This window comes from Aethina tumida, chromosome 1 (genome assembly GCF_024364675.1).
Source record: "Aethina tumida isolate Nest 87 chromosome 1, icAetTumi1.1, whole genome shotgun sequence".
NCBI classification, from domain to species: Eukaryota; Metazoa; Arthropoda; class Insecta; order Coleoptera; family Nitidulidae; genus Aethina; species Aethina tumida.
In genome coordinates this window covers 71196465-71218008 of record NC_065435.1, presented here as the reverse complement: position 1 = coordinate 71218008, position 21544 = coordinate 71196465, and positions in this window count along the sequence as shown.

Below are 21544 nucleotides of genomic sequence, written 5' to 3'. Positions count from 1 at the left end.
TAAGCCTCTTCCTGGTTGCAACGTTTTTTTGCTCGAGCTCTCGATAGCTGTGGTCACGTTTTTATTTAATTAGAAGGATATTTCCGATTAGGAAAAAACTGGAAGAGAACGGATTCCTCGTGTATATCGTCCATCTGGGACTCCGAATTTTTTTGCCAACCATCTACGGGAACTAACTATGCAACCAATATCGTGATTTACTGCATATAGCTGTATGCTCTTCTTACCTCTTGTTCGCGTTCCTGTGCAGATTATTTCGCAAAGCCAGTTTTGCCTAATTAGACGGATTCCAAAATGCCTCTGAGATAACACCTGGCCGCCATTGTTTATCTGCAACATAAAAATGAGGGAATGAGCAATAATGGCCAATTAGGGTGAGATTGTTATCGGCACAATGGTTGCTAATATCCAACCGATTTCGTTCCGATTTACACGAGAATGTTACATGCATATTTTGTTAATTGTGCAACTGTACTTTTCACTCCATATTCTCCTACATTTTCTATGATACTTCTACCATATAAAATTGTTTGCGATTGAGCTGATGTATTAGATGAACAGTTTAGAAAAATGAATTTAACTAGATATAATTTATAAACATTCTGTAGAAGTGCATTGCTTTATCCAGAAGAACGAAGTGTACTATATAAAATTACCATCCTCTTGTTTTAGACCAGTTTTCTGCGTCCATGCATATTATTATGTCCCAGTGATTTACACAGAACCATTCAGTAAATAACTCTTGGGAGCATTGATTTATAAATGGTCGTTTCCTAATATAAGCTATGTTCAGGTTTCAATAAATGACATTGTCAATTCAGGTACGATAATAAAATATGAGCAACATCTACAGACATTCCCTGCCAGTTCTACACCGATGCTGAACGGTCCACAGTTAATCTTTATCGAGTGGATTTATGCGCGGATTCGCGAACACAAGCTAAATTTTAATTGAGGCATTAATATGTATGCGCTTTCACTACTTAATAATGGCTACCTAATAATAGCCAATAATTACAAACAATAAAATTTGCATACTACTGTTGGCATACAAAATTACCATCGATCACTATAATTACCGGCAATTTATCTCTTCAACTTTGGTCACGCCAAACCGCGAAAAGTCCCCCATTCCCTTCAATCCCTTCAACTCCTTCAATCCGCGAGAACACCACGAAGCCGCGCATTGTTCGCCATTCGGAACGGTAACGAGTAACCGGAGCAAAAGGGAGAACAATCGGGTTGGCGACAGAATGAGCGGCAAAACAAAGGCCCGTGCGGGACAGCGGGACAAGCGGGGCTCGTTATGTTCGCCCGGGATGAACACAATGAAGGCGCGCGTCAACGACGGTGTCTGACACGACCGCGGGACAATGAAACACGCGAAAAACCGCCCACGGAGCACCGGACAACCGAATCGGGTGCCAAACCGGCTGATTTATCGTCCGATTCGCCTTTACAACATTTTAACCTCTAATTGAGTGGTGTTCCCCCAGTTTCTGTCTTGCACGACAACAAATTCCAGAAAGGCTTTTTCCTTCAATAGCACTTGACATTTGTTAATTTCGTCATAAATAAACGCGGTGCCAAAAGGAAAACGGTGAGGTGGGTCTGGCAACCATAGATAATGTACCAATTAACGTGGAATCGATTTTCTCGCACCGCACTTTTCGCCCGCTACTTAATACTCTCGCCTGCGCACACCTGCGGCTCGCTCCTTTTTTCGATTTCCACCGTCCCGTAGAAGAGCCGGAGGCGGGAAAAAAAGAGGGCCGCGTCACAATGGCAGTGCCGTGGAGTGTGGGCGTTCGGACGAACCCCGACCCTATCTGATCGTAGATCGGCGGCAGATAAACTTGGAAGCATGTTCTGCCAACAAACTGATTATTACTTCATATGTGCCACAAGGTGAATTGCCGGGGAAGAACTCTCTCTGACAATGGACTGGATAATTAATTAAGTGGATGCTCCCCTGCATGAGGCATCGGGTTTATTAATTTCTGTTACGGTTTATTGTACTGTAATAACCGTGGTTTGTTCGTTGCGCGCCAATCGCCGCCGGAACTACCGGGAAAGAACAAGGAGCCTTAATGAACATCCTCAAGGGTCAAATCATCAAACAGATGCGATGCTCAAGACGAAAACCCCACATATATTTTACCTAGATTACTTAAATTAATGTGACTTTGAATAGTTAGTTTTGCTACTCCCAGAAAGTCAGAAATCTTTTAATCCTTACAAAATAGATCTGTTGATACAATGTGCACGAGAAACGAAGAAGTACCTTGCATCCATCCCAATAAGGATTTTTGATCAAATTATTTCTACATGAAGAAGAAACTGTTAACATATAAGAATAGGGCATAGACAGTTTTAACAAAATTGACAAAATTAATGTTCAATTTGTTTATGTTACTTAGATTAATATGATTTTAGTTGTAGTTGATTTAATTACTCCTAAATAATTAGAATTTTTCTAATCCTTCTAATATTGATGGAAGAAAATGTATGACCACATACATGTTATCAACATTTCTTAGATTAATAAGACTAAATATTTAAATTTGTCACCACCAAATAATTATAATAGAATTCATCTAATCGTTCCGTAATTGGAAGAAAAGATGAGATGGTAAGGTCCAATAGTTCGATACGAAATTTTTCACAGTAAAGATCTTGACCAAATTTGTTTTTAAAAAGAAGAAAAGACTTTTGAAATATACGGATAGGGTACATATTGAACAAAAGAAAAATTACTATTATATTCAGCCACATCCATTTTACTTGTATTACTTAGATTAATTAGGACTAAATATTTGATTTAGTAACTTCCAAATGGAACAATTGAACTTCTATAAGTCGAATTTGGAAAACTCGAATTTTTGATAACTCGGTTCAATCCAGGATGAAAATTATATGTAATTTTTAGTTGGAACTCGAAGGTTTGATATATCTATTTTTGTTCTAGCAATTCATGGTTGAAGTTCGATTGTAATTAGAATTCTTCTAATTGTTCCAAAACTGATGGAAGAAAAGATGAGAATATAAGGTCCAAAAGTCAGCTGCTAAGCAATACAGAAGTACCTAACATTTTTTATAATAAAGATGTTGACCAAGTTTGTTTTAAAAAGAAGAGACTTTCGAAATATACGGATAGGGTTCATTTTGAACAAAATGAACTACTATTAATATTCGACCTTATACATTTTACTTATAATACTTAAATTAATATGATTAAATATTTGATTTACTCACTTCCAAATAATTAGAATTCTTCTAATCGTTCCAAAACTGATGGAAGAAAAGATGAGAAGATAGGGCCCAAAAGTCAGCTGTTAAACAATACAGAAGTACCTAACATTTTTTTATAATAAAGATCTTGACCAAGTTTGTTTTAAGAAGAAGAGACTTTGGAAATATACGGATAGGGTTCATTTTGAAGAAAATGAACTACTATTAATATTCGACCTCATACATTTTACTTATAATACTTAAATTAATATAATTAAATATTTGATTTACTCACTTCCAAATAATTAGAATTCTTGAAGACTGTTGAAATATACGAATAGGGTACATTTTGAACAAAAGAAACATTGTTTTAACAAAATGGCTATTTTAAATAGCTGACCACTTACGTTTTACCTTGATTAATTAAATGAGTATTGGTGAACAATTGTCATTTCCAAGTATTCAAGTCTTCTAATCCGTTTAAAATTGATAGAAGACTTAGTCAGCTTGTGCACAAATGAAGAAATACGTTGCTAATATCGAAAAATCTTTGATCAAATTGTTTTAAAACTAAGGAGAGACTGTTGAAATATTAGAATAAATGATGAAAACAAATATAGCTACTATTAATATTAGGCCAATCATAATCAGTACATCGTTCCAAAGAATAAAATGATGAATTGGCAGAGTTTAAACCCTCTTCACTCTACTTGAATTGGTTGTGGATGTTGGAATAATTTGCAGAGGCAAAACGGCCACAGAAGAGATAAATCGTCCGTTCTTTTTAAATATACGCCGTTCGAACAAGTAGTCCGGCGTCCATTCATCAAAATTTTATCTCGTCTAAGCCCAAAAGAATTCCATATGCAGATTGGTCTGTGCAATCTCCTTATACAAGGCGACTAATTTACTGCGTGTCACTCGTGAATTTCACTTATTCATCGAACAGCTGCGGGCAAAAACAAACAAACCTTCATTTAAATGAGATTTATTGCCCGTTTTTTAAAATATGCAAATTAATTTGGTAGCATAAGTGATTAGACCGGATGATTTGGACGTGGGTTTATCACCAACGGTATAAAAAGATGATTGATTTTATTTTATAAATCGGCCGGTAATCGTGTCTAATGGTTCGTGTATTAATGTTTATCGACATAAATACATAATATATACGATCGGCGATAATTGCGGGAACAAGTTCGGAACGAGAGCGTATAATTTGGCACGAGTGGTCAGTTTTACTCGGATCGATTTTATCGCTTGTTATAAAATCGTTTCTAATGAAAAATGTGAACCATTTGAAAGCTGCTGTGATTTAAAACTGGTTAACATATGCTGTCATTTGCATGTTTCACCTAGCAAAAAAATACCTAATCGTTCACTGAGTTTTTCTATTGCCAGATTCACGACAGCTTCCTAAGTGTTTTAAGTATTTTTTCATCGCGATGATTGTTATTATTAAAGTCCCGTGTAATTTCTTATTCCATTTGTCCATTAAATTAATAGCCGTCCGCATTCCTCTAGTCTCATCAATTCAGCACCAGCGTATTTCACTTCTTTCGCAGAAATTACACCACAATTACTTTGCATTACTACCATTACACCGGGCCTGTGTGAAAAAATCCGCGCCCGACCAGTTATTTATCGAACTACGACATCCAGTTCCTTACTCGCCGCTTATTTTATTTTAACCGGCACATTTCTGGCTGGCAACACGGTCATAAACCGGGTAATGTGATCCGACGAAAAAAAAAAAAAGAAAAGATACGCTGGTAATCGATTCAATTGGAAGTAGATAAATTCCCATCAGTTCGTTCAGAAGCTGCGCGGGAAAGTCGCTGGATCGGGCGCTAAATTTCATTTAATTAGTGCATTCCCGTGTTGATTTTCATGTTAACTGGTCATAAAGCCGCGCAACGATGAGCCATGAATTTCATTTGTGATCGGGTTTTCATTTACAATTGTATTGCCCATTTGCGGTACCCGTTCTTCAATGGCATATTTTTTTCTGTTGCGCAAGAAAAATAATAGTATATTTTGCGGGGTTCTGTAAAAAAAGCAAGTAACAATGATTCAGTGTTTTGTGCTTTCGAGCTATTACTGCACGTTGGAGTGTTCTATTCAAGTTTGTGGGTTTTAGTTCGAATTGAATTGTTTTATGCTCGACGTTATGGCAATGGCGAGAGATGCCATAAACGCGGCAACGGATCACCAGGCACCGAAGTAGTGCACCACTGTTTAATACAGGTCCACAGTTGTTCAATTCTTTGAAACTGGTTCATTATTTTTAAAATTTATTTGTTTTTTTTCCTGTAATAAGTCAAATTCATTTGGTTGACTGATTACTATTATATTCAGGAGTATCTTTCTACATAATAACCAAAATATTACTCAAATGTTTTCGTTAAAAGTTGCATGTCCTGAAGGTTCCAGTTTGAAACTAATTTTTGCACATTATTAACAAATTGTTCTGTTTTTACGATCTCAGCAAATATGATGACGAGGTTTTGGCTGATCATACGAGAAATGTTTGTGAAAATTTTTAAATTACCACCACCTCTTCCACTCGAAACACGTTTTGGCGTATCGTGCGTTTAACAGAGGTATGGAATGCTGAATATCGGAATTAATTAGTTCAAGATGGGCTGAGCCGTGCCCCGCGCACGTTTTTACAATAAACCTACTGGCACGGACGTAGAAATTTTTTTCCATTATTAATCGCCACGACATTAAACATTACAAATTATTTTATTGAAATAGTCGTGACTGACAAACCGAAAAAGCCATCCATAGAAAATGCCGATACCGCTAATTGGCATGATACACACAATAACACACTCTCACACACGAATGTCATTGCCCAAACACCAATCATTAATTTTGTTTTAATGATACATTTTTCTGTCTGTCTGGGTTGTGTAACAGTTTTGCTCTTGGTACGAGATGTTTTGGAGCTGTTTAGATTTCAATTTTAGATAATAATAGGATTTAATTACCGTTCTTCGATTTGTTCTTGATAAATAAATAAGTTATTTAATGTTTATCTGGTCGAAATGATCTATTCAGGATGATTCCCGGACCCAAGAATTTGATTTGTGTTATCGCCTGTATCTGACTACCTTCAAGCCAGTAGCTAAAAATAGTGTACAATAAATACTATTCAATATATTGTACGATAATGATTTAACATATCCTGTTCTACCATTTATAATTATTATTTATGGTATTTATTTTATTACGGAACAAAGGAGCAGTTAGTATGAGTAGAAAATGTGTAAATTTTTTTATAGTTGAAAGAATAATTAACATTTATAAAGTTCAGGAACTAGATTAATCGTATTGATCTTTTAGAGAATTTTAAAAATGTATTTTTATCGATATATAAAAAATTAAATAAAGAGAAAAGTGTAAATTATCAAAATGAAGAAAGAATGAAGAAGTCTAATGTTTTATTTGAGAAGTTACCAACAAGAAGGTAAAAACTTATAAGATATTATATCTTAAAAATGTATTTTTAGCTATATATAAGAAGGCAAATAAGATGAAAAGTGTAAATTATCAAAATGAAAATAAAAAAAGAATAAAAGCTCTGTTTTTTTAGAACTTATTACGTAACTGACAAGAAAGTAAAAATCTATAAAAAACTGTATCTTAAGAAACTATTTTTATCGATATATAAGAAGTTAAATAAGATGAAGAAAAGTGTATATTATCAAAGTTAAGTTCAAGAAAGAATAAAAGCTCCGAATTCTAATATTTTTTTAGAACTTAATCACGTAACTAGTAAGAAGGTAATAGACAGATAATAGATAGAGTGTAGAATGATTAAAATTTTTAAACAATAAACTAAAGAAAGAGAAATCAAAGTCGAAAACGATTCATATTCATGAATTTTTTTGTAGAATTTTGATAAAAAATAGAAGAGAATCCCTTCCATTTTCAAATACAGACAATGGTAAGCGGAGGAATATCGAAAACATTGAATAGAACTAGAACTAGTGATATAAATGGTAGTACCGTTTTTGAAACTCGTAATAATCGTTTCGGATAAAGATAAAGAGTGTAATGTGAGGCAGCGCAACACGCGTCTAATCATTGTTGTAAATTTACGGGACGAATATGTAAATAAACATGTAATTTTTGCTAGTTAGGATACGGCATACGGCTCGGTTTTAATCTTGATCTTATTGACTAAGTCCTGTAACACTGCACCTCACCGCATACTACCTGATTAGTTTTGCATGAGTGATGCCACTATCTGAACGCGTACATCTCCAGATATCGGACGCTGCGATCGAAGAGCAAAAATAAAAGCCACAAACCGCCATAGAAATCCAACACAGCTCCACTTGTTTGATGACCGATTAGTTCATGATTCTAATGACCGACCAGGACTCAGATAAGGCCGAGAAAAATCTTATTAATGATGCTCGATGATGAGATTTAATTGTGAGATGGCCACTCGAGGAGAAACACTTATCGACGACGGAGTTGTTCCATCTAACAGATCCTTAGATCCGATCGGAAATTTATAAGATTACTGTTGGATGGGATCGAGTTACAGCTCTTCGTGATTGTGCAACTTCACTTGGTCTAATTCTTCTAGCTTTCATTATTTTTTTGTTTTAATAAAATGTCATTTCTTCCAACTGTAAGTTGCAAACTACTGACGAATCTGACAAGAACAAACATGTTTTAGACAAAATCTAAACAACAATAACCACAGTTATTTTATGAAGGTGTATTTTAATTTTGGATTTCATATAAAAAACGATCAATTTCGAAAATGAACTGTATAATCCTAGTTAATGTCCGTGTCGTACGAAATTAACTTAAATAGACCATAATGGAGGTATTTACATAGATTTTTTTTATCTCTGATAGAATCTTGCACATTTACATTTGAACATGTCATTGTCGCTGCTAGATCCGTATCGCTGTAAAAACTAACAAATGTAAATTAATTCAGCAACACTTTTCAATCTAATTGACCATTACCATATTTAAAATAGTTGTTGACCTATCAAAATTGAATCTCTTCACTTTCTTCCCGTACGCCAGTTAATAAAGCCGTGTTTTAATAGAAGCTCTCGGTGAACGTAACGACGTCCGATAATAGAACGTGATTGATTGATTGAGCAAAATCGACAGGGTCTTGCATACTGAAAACATGCACTACCACAAACAATACATGCATTGCTCGTTCATTTAACCGAGTCTGACAACCCAAATGGAGAAAAACAAAAAATAACGAACAATAACGTCAGATCGATTGATCGGGGAATTGCGCTGAATTATTAATTCAGTCGGCCGAGATTCTTAGTGTGTGATCGCCCCGAGTTATAGGTCTTTTAGACGATTGTATTTTGATTATCCGTTGGTACCTTCCCTCTTCTTTCACATTCTTCGCGTCATTTCGTCCGACCACAAATTATAATTAGCCGCGATTATTTCCGCGCACGTCCACAAATCACCCGGCAAAACGTACAACAGAACAACTTCGCGAACATTTAACACTTCTGGAGCCGTCATGTCCGGGGCATAAAGGATGGCACGGCGGTGAGTACCAGGCGTTTGATAAGCCCACTAAATCACGGTAATAATTATTTAGCTGGCCGGGAGCTAGTAAGGCAATAAATCGTACACTTCCGCCACTCCACTGCCTATTAGCTGCCATCCGATCATTTGCTGCCTGCTCTTCTTGCCCTCGTGATTCTGTTTTTTTTTTGGGCTGTTTTGTACGCCGCAGGTTAAACGCTTTTTTCACTTTTGAAGGGATACACGCACTAAGCAGATGTTTGAGGAAATACCTCTTTCAGTTTTATTTTGCTTTTGGTACACACTTCATGTATGGAATTAGTTTTGCATTTTTTAAAAAACGTAGTTGAAGCTACTCATCATAAAGAGATATACATATTTAGTTTTGATTTGCATGGTACTCCTGACCTTCATCAAAAACTTTTAGGGCATTATCGCAGAACACATGCGCTCGGCACTACGCTGGAAGGTCGTTTAAGATATATTTGGATAAAGCTGCTATTGAACTCCCGTCACAAAGACTTTTAGAAGAATATCTCCAATGATATACGTTCAGGAATGAGTTGGAAGGAATTTGTTGAATTGCAATAAAATATTGTAAACATTTTGCGGAAATTGCTGGTTAAAACTGCACATGGACATTTTTATCGACCAGTTATTCATTACGGACCATTTATGAACATACGGTTGCATCGGCGATAGGAATTAATTGGTCTCATGCATGGAAATTGCGGCGACCGCGTCCGTAAATCATTTACATCCAATTTGAAAATTAAATGCGACTTTGTAACATGCAAATTATTTAAATGTATAACAAGATTTTGCCTGTACGAATATATTAATAAGCACGTATTGACGTGACTTACGACTAGTTTACTGGTTTAGTGCGGCGTCATGCGAGTAAGAAATTCTTTTCTAATAGAAAAATTGAGATAAGCAATCCGGACAATTAAAGGCCATGTGGGCAAAGGTCCCTGATTAAGATTTATGCCCGTCCCGACATCGACAGTCGATTTATCATAGAAAACGTGGCACCGGCACGCACCGCACAATGATCGATTGTTTGTTGAAATTGCTTCAATTACGAAAAGCAATGGGCAAATTGAATTTCACGACGGCTGAAAAGTCAACACGCCACAAGGGGGGAACTGAAAAACTCTAATGGCGCGCTTCCCGTCGATTGGAATTCGAAGTGAATAACATTGCTACGTGTACTACATGATTGTAAGTTGTTACATTCGGATTACACTATTTCTAGTTCGGTTTGCCTGTAGATATTTGTTCTTTCGATATGTATTTTGTTTATTACTGAATGTTTTGTAGATATTCCTAAAAGCTGAATGTTACTTGCTGCTTGTGGGTTGATAGAAGATTCTTTCCACATTCAGCAGTTGAATGATGAAGCTTCATCTTGTCTTGTCCGTATTGTCTTGCTCGATGTGCATTAATAAAAGACTTTTTTATCGTTCATACGAAAATCAGTTGAATGTTTGATAACGTCAAAGATGAAACTTAATTAAATTCTAATTGTTTTGTTCCATACGGATTAGTGGAAGACTTTTTCTCCATTTATTTAAAAAGTGACAATATTTCATTAAATTTCTATTTGTATTGGATCAAATTACTCCTGGAAGAAATATGCACAGAATTAATAATTTTTAAATTAAACACCGAGTTAATTTCCTTCATAAACGCCAACTGTTTCCATTAAAACAATATACAGTGAACCGTAATCTCGAGTGCACCTGAAATTAGCGTCCAGCAGGAAATTGAAAAGCCCAAGGGTCTATTATTAAGCAATAAAACCAGAACATTAAAAACCGCGGATGTTTAACTCGTGTGCGGTTAATCTGGTAGTGCTTACAACGTAAATCCACATTAAAACAATATTACATTAAGTAAAAAAAAAATCGATTCCGATCGTAAATAACAGTTTCGCAGGCATATGTATTTTACCAATTTACCTAAGACATTAATACCAATAAATAATGGTAATTTGTAGTTAAATCGTTACAATTTAATATGATATATTGGCCGTAATTCACATTTGCCTTTTGTTTGCGTTCGGTGTGTGCTCTCTCTCCTTTCGCAGCGAAAGAAACTGCGCTCGTGGCATTTTCTAATACACGAGAACGTTAAGTGTTTCAAAGGTCTTGGCAATCCAATCTCGGGTTTAGTGTACACCCAAAAACGGATCAGCCGGCTAAATTTCCACATTTGTTTCGCTAATTAATGTACAAGTCTCGTTTTGTGTTTTTTATATTCTATGCAAATGTTGATGCTTAAAGAGCAAAGTACCAACGCAGTGAAATGATCTTTTTGCATTGTTAAAGAGCAAATGAATATAAATTGATTGTTGTGACAAAAACAGTTGGAAAATGTTGAATGGGTCTTAAAACAGGACGATAAGTAAACGCCATTATAATCGTGTTCTTTAATGACAAAAAAATGGCTTGAGTAACGTTGAAGTGGCTTCTTAAATTAGCCCAAGATGGTATTAAGACTCTCAGGCAATATTATTAAATCAGACCGGCGACAGAAGCCATTGCTACCTTATTTAATACAGTGCTATATGGAAAACTTACGCTTCCATTTAGCCTTATCTACGGTACAAAATTCTTGAATTCTTATTTATTGTGAATCATTTGCATACGACACAAATATCCACTATGCTCACGATAAAGCGATTTAAAAGTGTTTAATTGCGGCGCGCAAAAATGTGGTTTAATTCGAAAAAATAAATGAATAAACATAGCTGCGTCTCGTGAAAGTGTCAAAAATTGGTTTCTATTATATCGGCAAAAGTCGGCAATCGGTTTTGCATATTTTACTAATCATTTCGAACACCTGCCATTACACAACCTGCATAAAAGCTCGCTTCGATTTTTATTAATTAATAAATCAACGCAAATAAATTAATTATGCGCGGACGTTTTAATTAACGTATGACTTACACGTGAATATGTTGAAAATGGCAAAAAAACAGTCTGATTGACGGACTGATAAGGAAGTTGAAAATTTTAATCTTTCCTAGACACGGTTTTATTAATTGGAACTTATTTAACTAACAGTTTGTCGCCAAGTGTGCGAGCTTTTTATTCGCATCGAGATTATAAAGTTAACGGTTATAATTTATAAGAATTCCGCACGAATTTATTTTATTCAAATTGCAATTTAGTAAGTCGAGCAAAACAAATTGAGTACTGCGGGGATAAGAGCAGCGTTCAATAAATTTTAATCCTTTCCTGTTCATACCAACATGGTGTGATCTAGTTGATGATTTTACGACTTCGTCACCAGTCGTGGATCTAAACATGATAAAATTTCCCACCATAATTCAAGATGAAACTAAAACTGTAACCGAACATTCCACCTCGTCTCCATAATTAACTCCATTTTAAAAAAACTGTCCTCCTTAATAGAGTAGTCATTTACCGGGTTTATTAATTTAATTCCGCCATTACGCGTCGCAAAATACACTCATACACGTTGATTGAGTAATTTGTATTCAAGCGGGAGTAAAACCGTCCGATTTTTCCGTGTTGGAAATCCTCCGAGCCGGATTAACTGTAAATATGGCTCTATTAGGAATAAGCTCGCGGATTTTTCAGCCACCTCGCACTGCCGCTGTTAAATGTCCACTTTATGAGCCATTCGATTTTTTCACGGATTACACGCATAATTTCAACGTTTTGATGGGCGTGTGTCCGCCGAATGTTAACATTCTTCAGGTGTGCTCTATTCAAAAATACATAATGTGGAGAGTTTATAAGCGCAATGGGGCATTTTATTGGCCTGCTCGATTTTATGGCCGAGCAAAAACGGTTAGAGGTCGCGCACCTTAATGTTGTTGTTTACAAATCTCCAACATTTTCATTTCCGTTTATGGAGACGTGGCGGATTTTTCGTGTACGCCACTGGTCTTACGTTTTGTCCGTTGGAAAACGTAAAAATAACTGTTGCGGTTAGAAACGTGCAAGTCATTTTTTAATTTAAGAACTGACAACGAACGTATTTCACATGTACGCCAAAATCGAAAGGCAATCATCATGGAACTGGCTCGTACCGAAACTGTAACATCAACACTGACTTGCACAAAAAACGTACTTGTGCAATTGCTATTTAATATTCGAAATTCCACATTGATTGGCCGGAGATGTGCAGACAGAATCGAGGGACAGACAGGTGTAATTAGAGACGGACAAGAAGTGTAGGCAAGTGGACAGCATAATGACTAGTCGGAAGACGCGGCTCCGACTTCCCCAATCACAACAAGACTCTGTTTAAATTAATTTTCTTCTTCGCCAATGTTCCATCGATAACGGGAAATATCCCCACATACGTACGTGTTTTAATTTATTTCGATTTGCTGCTCTTAATTCGCCGAGTCCTTTGGAAGGATTCATTTGACAGAGTCAGATTTAGAGAGTGCGTAGTAGCACATACCAAGGCTAATTGATAATAGACGTAATCCTGAAATACGAACGGCGTTAATCCGATTAATAAATAATAATTAGCACATTCGGAGGGCGTGTATCAAAAACAATTCTCGCCTCATAAATCCTGACTTTTTTCAACACTTTGAAGTACCACCTGGTCGGCTAAGCCCTCATTTCTAATTTGTTAAAAAAATGTAGCACATAAATCCTACAGATCAATTCACATCTGGTAACACTGTAAATTAATCCCACCTAATTATAATCTGTTTAATAAACAATAAAATTTTACGGCCCATTTTCAAATGTCAACAAATGCATAAACAGCCGAGTTTATGGCGCAGCCGCCACAAAACCGAGACCGATTATTGAAAATAATGTAATCCAATATCGGTGAATAATTAAATCTAACATTTACAGTTAATTGGTCGTAAGGCTGAGAGTTTTTACTCGACAATTGCTCTTTCGCTAAAAGCACAGTAATTGATCTGAGTAATATTGTAATTATTAGTGCGTTTGATTTATTGTTGTTGAACTACGCATTTTATAGTTTAATTAACATGATTTACGATTTAATGGAGTGACCACTTTATGCAACACGTAAAGGTTGAGGTCTCTGTTTGCTTCGTCACTAGAGTTAGTCGAGTTGAGAATGGTGCACATCCCATTTGCAATTTGTCTAGTTTTAAACTTTATTAAAGCCAGGGACAAGTTTAGCATCGATAAATCCTTCGTGAACTTTCTAAGGTGAATTGAAATAAACCGAAACGGGCAAAAGGTCAGTGGTTGAATTCGCATTCGGTACCACCGGCTTCGAAGTGGTATGTCATTCATTCATGGTACATCAACTCCGGTGCAACGAATGAACCGTGTCTTTGGTACTGAGGAATGCGAATCTGTCCGACATTCCGATTGTTGTGCTTCATATCGATTTTCATCTGGTTCTAATCGCAGCAACTATTATCTTGGGGAAAAAAAAATTGATATTGGGTGGAAAATTAATATTGCGGAGATAATGACGGACGAGGTTTTTGATTTTTTTTTCTGTGCATTTAATCTTGTGTGCACATTTCGTTTTAATTCCGTTGATCTTTTAAACCGTGAAACGTGAACAATAAGTCCATTCTTGTCGGCTAAAAATTGCGCAATTTTACTTGCTGATTTATCTTTTGTCCAGTCGAAAGAACATCCTTAATTTACAACTGTGAAATTGTGATTTGTGTTGCATTTTACACAATAATGGCATAATTGTAATGCCGAGTGTATTTCGTTTTTATAGACGTACAAATCTAATATTTATTACATGGATCCGTGGGTTGTTTTGAGTTGTTTGCATTACATGATGTTTGTAGTAGTCAACATAAGAAGATTAGTATAATATTCTAAAACAGTTTCCTTGTTCAGTTTGTAAATCCTTAAACACACATTCTTGAATCTTGAAGCTTGAAACAGTAAAATTGTAAAACACTATTGTCAGCTTGGACCGTCCGTACCTTTATTTAATAAATTACGTATATACAAAATAGTTGGTCCGAGTTGTAATGCCTGTGCCCGGAAGAAAATACCAGCGTAAAATTGATAGCCGTTAACAATAAATAATAATTACAGGCAATACACAATATCGGCGCATGCTTGTTAAATAAATACTAAACAAGCGGCGAAGATGGAATGCAAACAAATGCGCGGCCGTGTACTCGCAGGCATTTTCTAATTATATAAACAAGAAATGAACGAAATGCTACAGTTCCCGAGATGTTTACGGCCTGCAATATTGGAAAATTGCACAATTTCTAAACGCATTACCTATCCCATTCAAACGGCGATTGTTCACTAGTCACAGTTTTGTCTTATGTTAATGGTAGAAGCTGACATCGTGCGCACAAATCACTTCCCGAACGTCTGCGCACAATTCCTGACGTACCTGCTCGTTCATGTAATCCGAAGAGTATGGGGAAATGTTACAAGTATATAACAATAATAAAAACCTATTAATATGTTCGGTGCTGATGTAGAAATCCCCCGAGACATCCGAAAGATAAATCAGCGAAATTAATAACGGCGATTGGCGAAACGGTCGGAATTCCTCAATCACAAGGGCACTTACATCCATTACAACCTCCTCAACATGTTGATGCGTGTACGGGCGGATTGTTATTGCGGAATCGATATTCGAGTGCGTCGTAAATCCGTAGTAAAATCAGGACTCGGTGCCATGGGAAGAACGCGAGATATTCAACGACATCTCGCCCGTATTTATTAGGACCAATAAAATGTACGGGGTGATGGACTTTATTATTTCTGTCGGACGGTTGTCGGCGCATTAACGTAAATCGTTTTCATTTTGCGGAATGGTATGACTAAGTTATGGGAGATTTTAGTTGTTTCGTTTGCTCGATGCGGCCGTCTGACGTTGGTACCATCTCCGGATAGTACCGGATAAATTTAATAGAACACGACTTAGAAGTTGTACGTACATTCTAGTAAATTTTTACGAGGAAATATTATTGAAACCTCGGCCACTTTTGCACAGTTTTTTCCCCATCATTGATGACTCTTTTCCTCAAAATTATTATGGTCATTTTTTAAGTTGTGTGGTGAGGCGAACACACGCGCGCTGACAGGTTTATGAGCGTTTCCAGGACGTGCATTCCAGTTCTTAGCGTTTTGATGTACGACGAACAAGTCTCGGGATCGAGGGGCGTATTTTTTCCGGTCTTTGGACCGCCAAAGAAGCTGGATATACGACGACACGGGATCGCGTGTACCGATCGACGAGAACCAATCGGATTCGTCCTAGTTGAGTATTTATACCTTAAATGACTGCTCTGGTCTGTCGACACGGTCATAGTTGTAGCGCTGGTTGTTATTATGGTTTCTGGTGTTGTAAATTTCGTCCGGTATGGAGATTTTGTGCGGGGTGGCCGCACCTTCACTTAAGACCGATTAGTTTAACCAATTAATAAACATTCGGAGAGAAGATCGGAAACTGGACTCTTTGACGGAGCAATTAAAACCGCATATCTTCAGATTTCTAATTGACATAAAGACGATTACACAAGCTTTCGTAAAATAAAACGGAATAAAAAAACTAACAAACCACACGTGTTCGGTAGCGTTTTTTTTCGCTGATGGTCAATCGCTCTAATTTGGCTGGGATTAAATTGTAATGTAATTGGCTGTTCGAGCGCGTGCTGTCTAACTGTAATAAAAAAATAACACGGACCGGGCTAAACTCTGCAATTAACCGTATGGAGCAAGATCGCCTACTTGGGAACAGTAGAATGAATTAGGTAAGATAATCATATAGGGAGACGTTTAGTTAAATAATATGATGTGGCAAAGATTGATGAACGCTGTAATTATGGTTAAGATTTTTTGGTCAGTCGGTTCACGTTTCTACCACGGTTTAATGTTTAAACATTTTTTTTTGTCAATATTCTTTCACTAAAAAAATACTGTTACCGAATAGTAGGTATAGTTAAGTACAACCAGTCAAAGTTGCGATTGGGACTGGAAAGCCACGCCCCCAGATGCGCACCGGTTACAACAATCGATTTACGTAAGCATTTTCGCGCATACGTCCCGATATTAAACAAACTGCTGCATAATTAAAGACGTCAAATGTAAACAACACGTTTCGGACATATTCAATTAAGCAATTAAGACTGGAGGCGCGTTCTTGGAGTCCGCGGTTTCGAAACAGGAGCATCGCAATGCAACGGTCGCGGTGGCTCGAGTTGGAAGCAGAGCGGCAGCGTCGGCAGCGAAACGGCCATTAATATTCAAATTTATGTAGAATTATTCGATATCTGGTCCGGTCAACGCCTCGCCGTTCGCCACGGCTCCCATTTTTAACACCGCGACTCGAAACCGTCGCAATTACGTCGATTCCAAAAAACGACAAACACCTGTCTGGGTTTTTGCGAATTCGACGGCCCATTTTCGGCCTACGTGCCCGTGGGTTCGGCCGTTTCACGCCCAGTCCATCGTCAAAGTCTCTTTAACGTTTTATAAAACGTTGTTATACATTGTAAGATTTTTGGGTATGTTTTTTAAATTTACTGCAAGGGGTAATACAATTCTCTTTAATACTCTTCGAAATATAAATTTATTATGTAATCTTTTAGGGCTGTTATTAAATGCGTTTAATTTGAGCTTGAAATCTTTAAACATCTACAAAACTTTAAATTATTCTAAATAAGTAATAAATTAGTTTAAAAATATAATATAATGTAAGAATGTAATCTTTTATAGAGGTTTAATTACAAAATTTTAAATATCTCAAAAGTCTTCATATTTCTTCTTTAATGTCTTTCACTTATTTGATAAATGAAGTATTAAATCAGTTGTTAAAATTTTTAAATAATTTTAAATAATTTAAATATTACATTGAAATTCTTTCAGAATTGATTTTATCAGTGTTTAAATTGTGGTTGAAATTTTTAATCCCCTGATAAAGTTTAAAATGTAATTTAAAAAAAATGAATCTATATCAAATTTATTTTAAATAGATATCTCAATATAATTAATATTTTATTTATTTTCTTATTTCAAAGAAATTAATCCAGTTATTGCAACTCTTTATTATTTAAAAATCGCATAAGTATTCTATTGAAATTTTAAAAGTTTCAATTTTTAAAGTATTTAATTCAAATTTTAAAACACTAAATATATTATGAAATCTTTTAGAATTGTTCTAGAAAGCATTTTAAATTGTACTGTAATGTTGAGCATTATTCTAAATAACTAATAACATATGGTAGTTTATAATCTTCTTAATCTTTATAATTTTAAAATTGCTCAAACAAAATAATAAATGTTTCAATATATTTAATATATTTTTTAGTTTATAGAACTTGGGAAATAATAATATTGAGAAAATATTAAATTCGTTATTTTAAATTATTTTAAAATAATTTAAATATTTTGGCTAAATAATGGCTCAATGTTTAAGTAGTATTATGAATCATAAAAAAATTTCAATAAATTTTAACTCTATATTTTTTACACAAATGTACTACAACTTTATCAAAAAAAAAAATAGATTTCGATAAAAATGTAATCATTTTTCATTTTTAATCTTTCTGAATTATTCACAACCGTTAAAAAAACTGCATATATTCTCCATTTTAGAAATAATTTAAATTGTTAATAAACTAATTTTCTTTTAGAGTCACAAAAAAAACTTGTTTTAAATCTTTTTAATTATTATAAAAGCATTGAAAGAATAGCTATTCTTGAAAAGTATTTATTTAAAAAGTTTAAATTAAATTCGAAATTATTCGAATAAGTTTTAATATTACTTACTGGTTTTAATTTTTAATATGAATAATTTGTGCTTTAGATAATTGTTTAAACAATTTTAATACATACATGTTCGCATATTGTGTTGGCACATAATAATATAATAATACTTATAATGGCAACGTTTTAAATTCGTACATTCATAAGTTGATACGGTTGAAAACTCGCAGGAAATTTAAACAGGACTTAATGATATATATTAAAATTGATACATTACATTACTCATATCTCGGCTAATTAATCATAAATGCAAATTGATTAATATTTCTCTGGTTCTGTTGTGTTATTTACGGTGGACTTCCTACAACTAACTGAGTTGGAAAGTTGCAAAAAGATAATTATATAATTACGTTCGCAGTTGATACGATCGTTTGTCACTATGCTTTGTGTATTTTAAAAATAAATGACTTAAAACTAAATAGATGATCCTAAATTTATTGACGCAATCTAATAATCCATCACCGAAAGCACGGTTCATTTCCAAGTGATAAAATTATATATAATTAACCGACATCCTATGAACACCCAACAATCTTCACCTAAAAGTTAATATTGAATCAGTCAAAAAGAAATTAAGCAGTCTAGAGTTAAATACCGGCTTCCCTGAGAACCAGAAATTAAAAATCTTTATTGGTGGCAACGTTGAAAATATGCCCGGCAATTATAAACCTATTATCGGAAATTGATTGTGAATTGGTTTTTACAAAACGTCTATTATTATCTGCGTAATGTGTAATTTATTCATTAGGCCATTGAAAAGCGGTGCCCGTCATTTCTATGTTGAGAAATATCGGCACGTAAAAAAAATATGTATGTTTATCCATATACAGTAACTGTGTAAGATGCAAAGTTATATCTTAATCCAATTTAAACCAGTTCTGCTTCCTGCAAAGTTTAATCAAAACACGCATAATGAGAAACATCTTTGCATTTAAGCGCGTCTCAAAAACGTGCACGGTCCGTTACAACCATTTGTCAAATTTAATTTATCCACATTTATTGATCGGTAATTATATAATTTTTCCGTAATTAATAGGGTGTTGGTTAGAATTGATAGGTGTGATTAAAGCGCGGTTAATTCGCCAATAACACAATGCCCAATCGCGCCTTAAATTAATTAGCAACGCCTCTCGCAATCATTAATTTTGATAAGCACCGCGATTATCTCGCGAGATAATCGTCCGAAAGAAAGATCGATGCTTTTTTATTATTGTATCGCTGCACGTACGGTGCGGAACAGGTTCCGAACGGGCGGAATAAATCGGGCGCAATTTGTAAAATTATCGAATAAAATGAATTAATTGACATTTCGAGCATTCAATACGCACAATCGGAATTGAAATTTGTTAAGGCGAGATTGATGGTCGCCGCGTAACGATTCAATACGCATAACAGTCATTCAGTTTCTGTGTGCATGTCTTTTATGGGGTTTAAACGGCAATAAAGCGGAATAAAAGGAAAAGAGTGAATGGCACCGATGCTGGCGGTTCTACACAACTATTTATTGAGTTTCTGACAATTATTTTGTCGCGTTTGTCACTATGTTTTACTCACATACTATTTTACTATCTTTATTTATTCAATGTGGCCCATTATCAATGGACAATACAAAACTCTATGGGTAATATAAAAATTGTTTTCCATGTCTCCTAGTGAATAATTTTTTATACTCCAAAAATGATAAAAATGGTTAAAACATTTTTTATAAAAAAAGGATGCATACCAAATTGGATACAAAGTATGTCGTATTAACAGGATTGGAAATACATTTTTCTAATGAATTTATGTCTACATGAAAATTTACTAAATTAATTCATTAGTTTTCTCGATGAACTTGTGAGATATTTTTAATATTTTATTTTATATTTTACTTAATCAAAAGGAACTAAATCATTACAAAAATATAATTTTTAGTTTTGTTACGGAGTTATTAGTAAGCAATATTCTTTGTGAAATTTAGTTCTCACTCATTGAAGAGCAATTTATTTAATTATTTCTTTATAAAAAACTCTAATAATTTCCCTTCAATTAATAAAAAATAATAAAAAAGTGAATAATAAATAAAAATAATTGTCTCATTATTACTAAACAATTTTATAATAATAATTTTTGAAAGTATTAATTATTGTTCTTAGAGATCATTACCTCACTACCAATCTAATGGTAATCCAAATAATTTCAAAGATAAAATTGTATGGTTGAAAAATTAAATTAATTAAATAATTAATAACAAAAATGACATTTGATTGAAATTTGTACAAAAGGATAATTGAGAAGTGTTCTTGTTTTGCATTTGAAAATGACAAAGATACAACTCTAGTCGAAATGTTAAGCAATTCTTAAGATATTAAAATGATTAATTAAATTAATTAAGTATGACAAAAAAGGTGTATAAAAGGCATGGTGTATGAGACATATTGTGCTACAGTTTATAATTAATATTAACAATCATATTGAAATATAACATGGCAAGTAAGTATCGCAACATATTTATGTCACATTTCAACAATATTTTTCTATAGGATAAAAAATATTGTTTGTTTTTTTTACTATTTTTATTGTCTGATAAAGTTGATTTTTTTATATTACTGTAGAAGAAGGTAAAAAGTGTTCTTAATATTAAAGTCTATCAGACAACGGCAAAACATGAAAAAGGATGAAAAAAGTTGATTGTCCTATTTAAATTCGATAAAAATCAAATCACCCTGATGCAAGTGCAACATTTTACCAGGTAAATTTGTATTGCTCTATTGCTTTTCTTATCGATTAATTAGCACTTCAATATTGTGGTAATAAAAAAATAACTATCTCCATTATGGAAAGAGACCTATAATTTAATAATTTTAGAAAAGTTTATCCTATTTAAAATCTATACTTTTCTATCGAGAAATTAATAGAGATGTAGTTTAACAATAAATATCTTAGTATTAAAACTTACGTATAAATTAACTAGTGTTTGTTCAACAGCTAAAACTGTGAAAAATATTTAATATTCGTTTTCAATTTCATACGATCATTTTGTATTTATGTAGAAT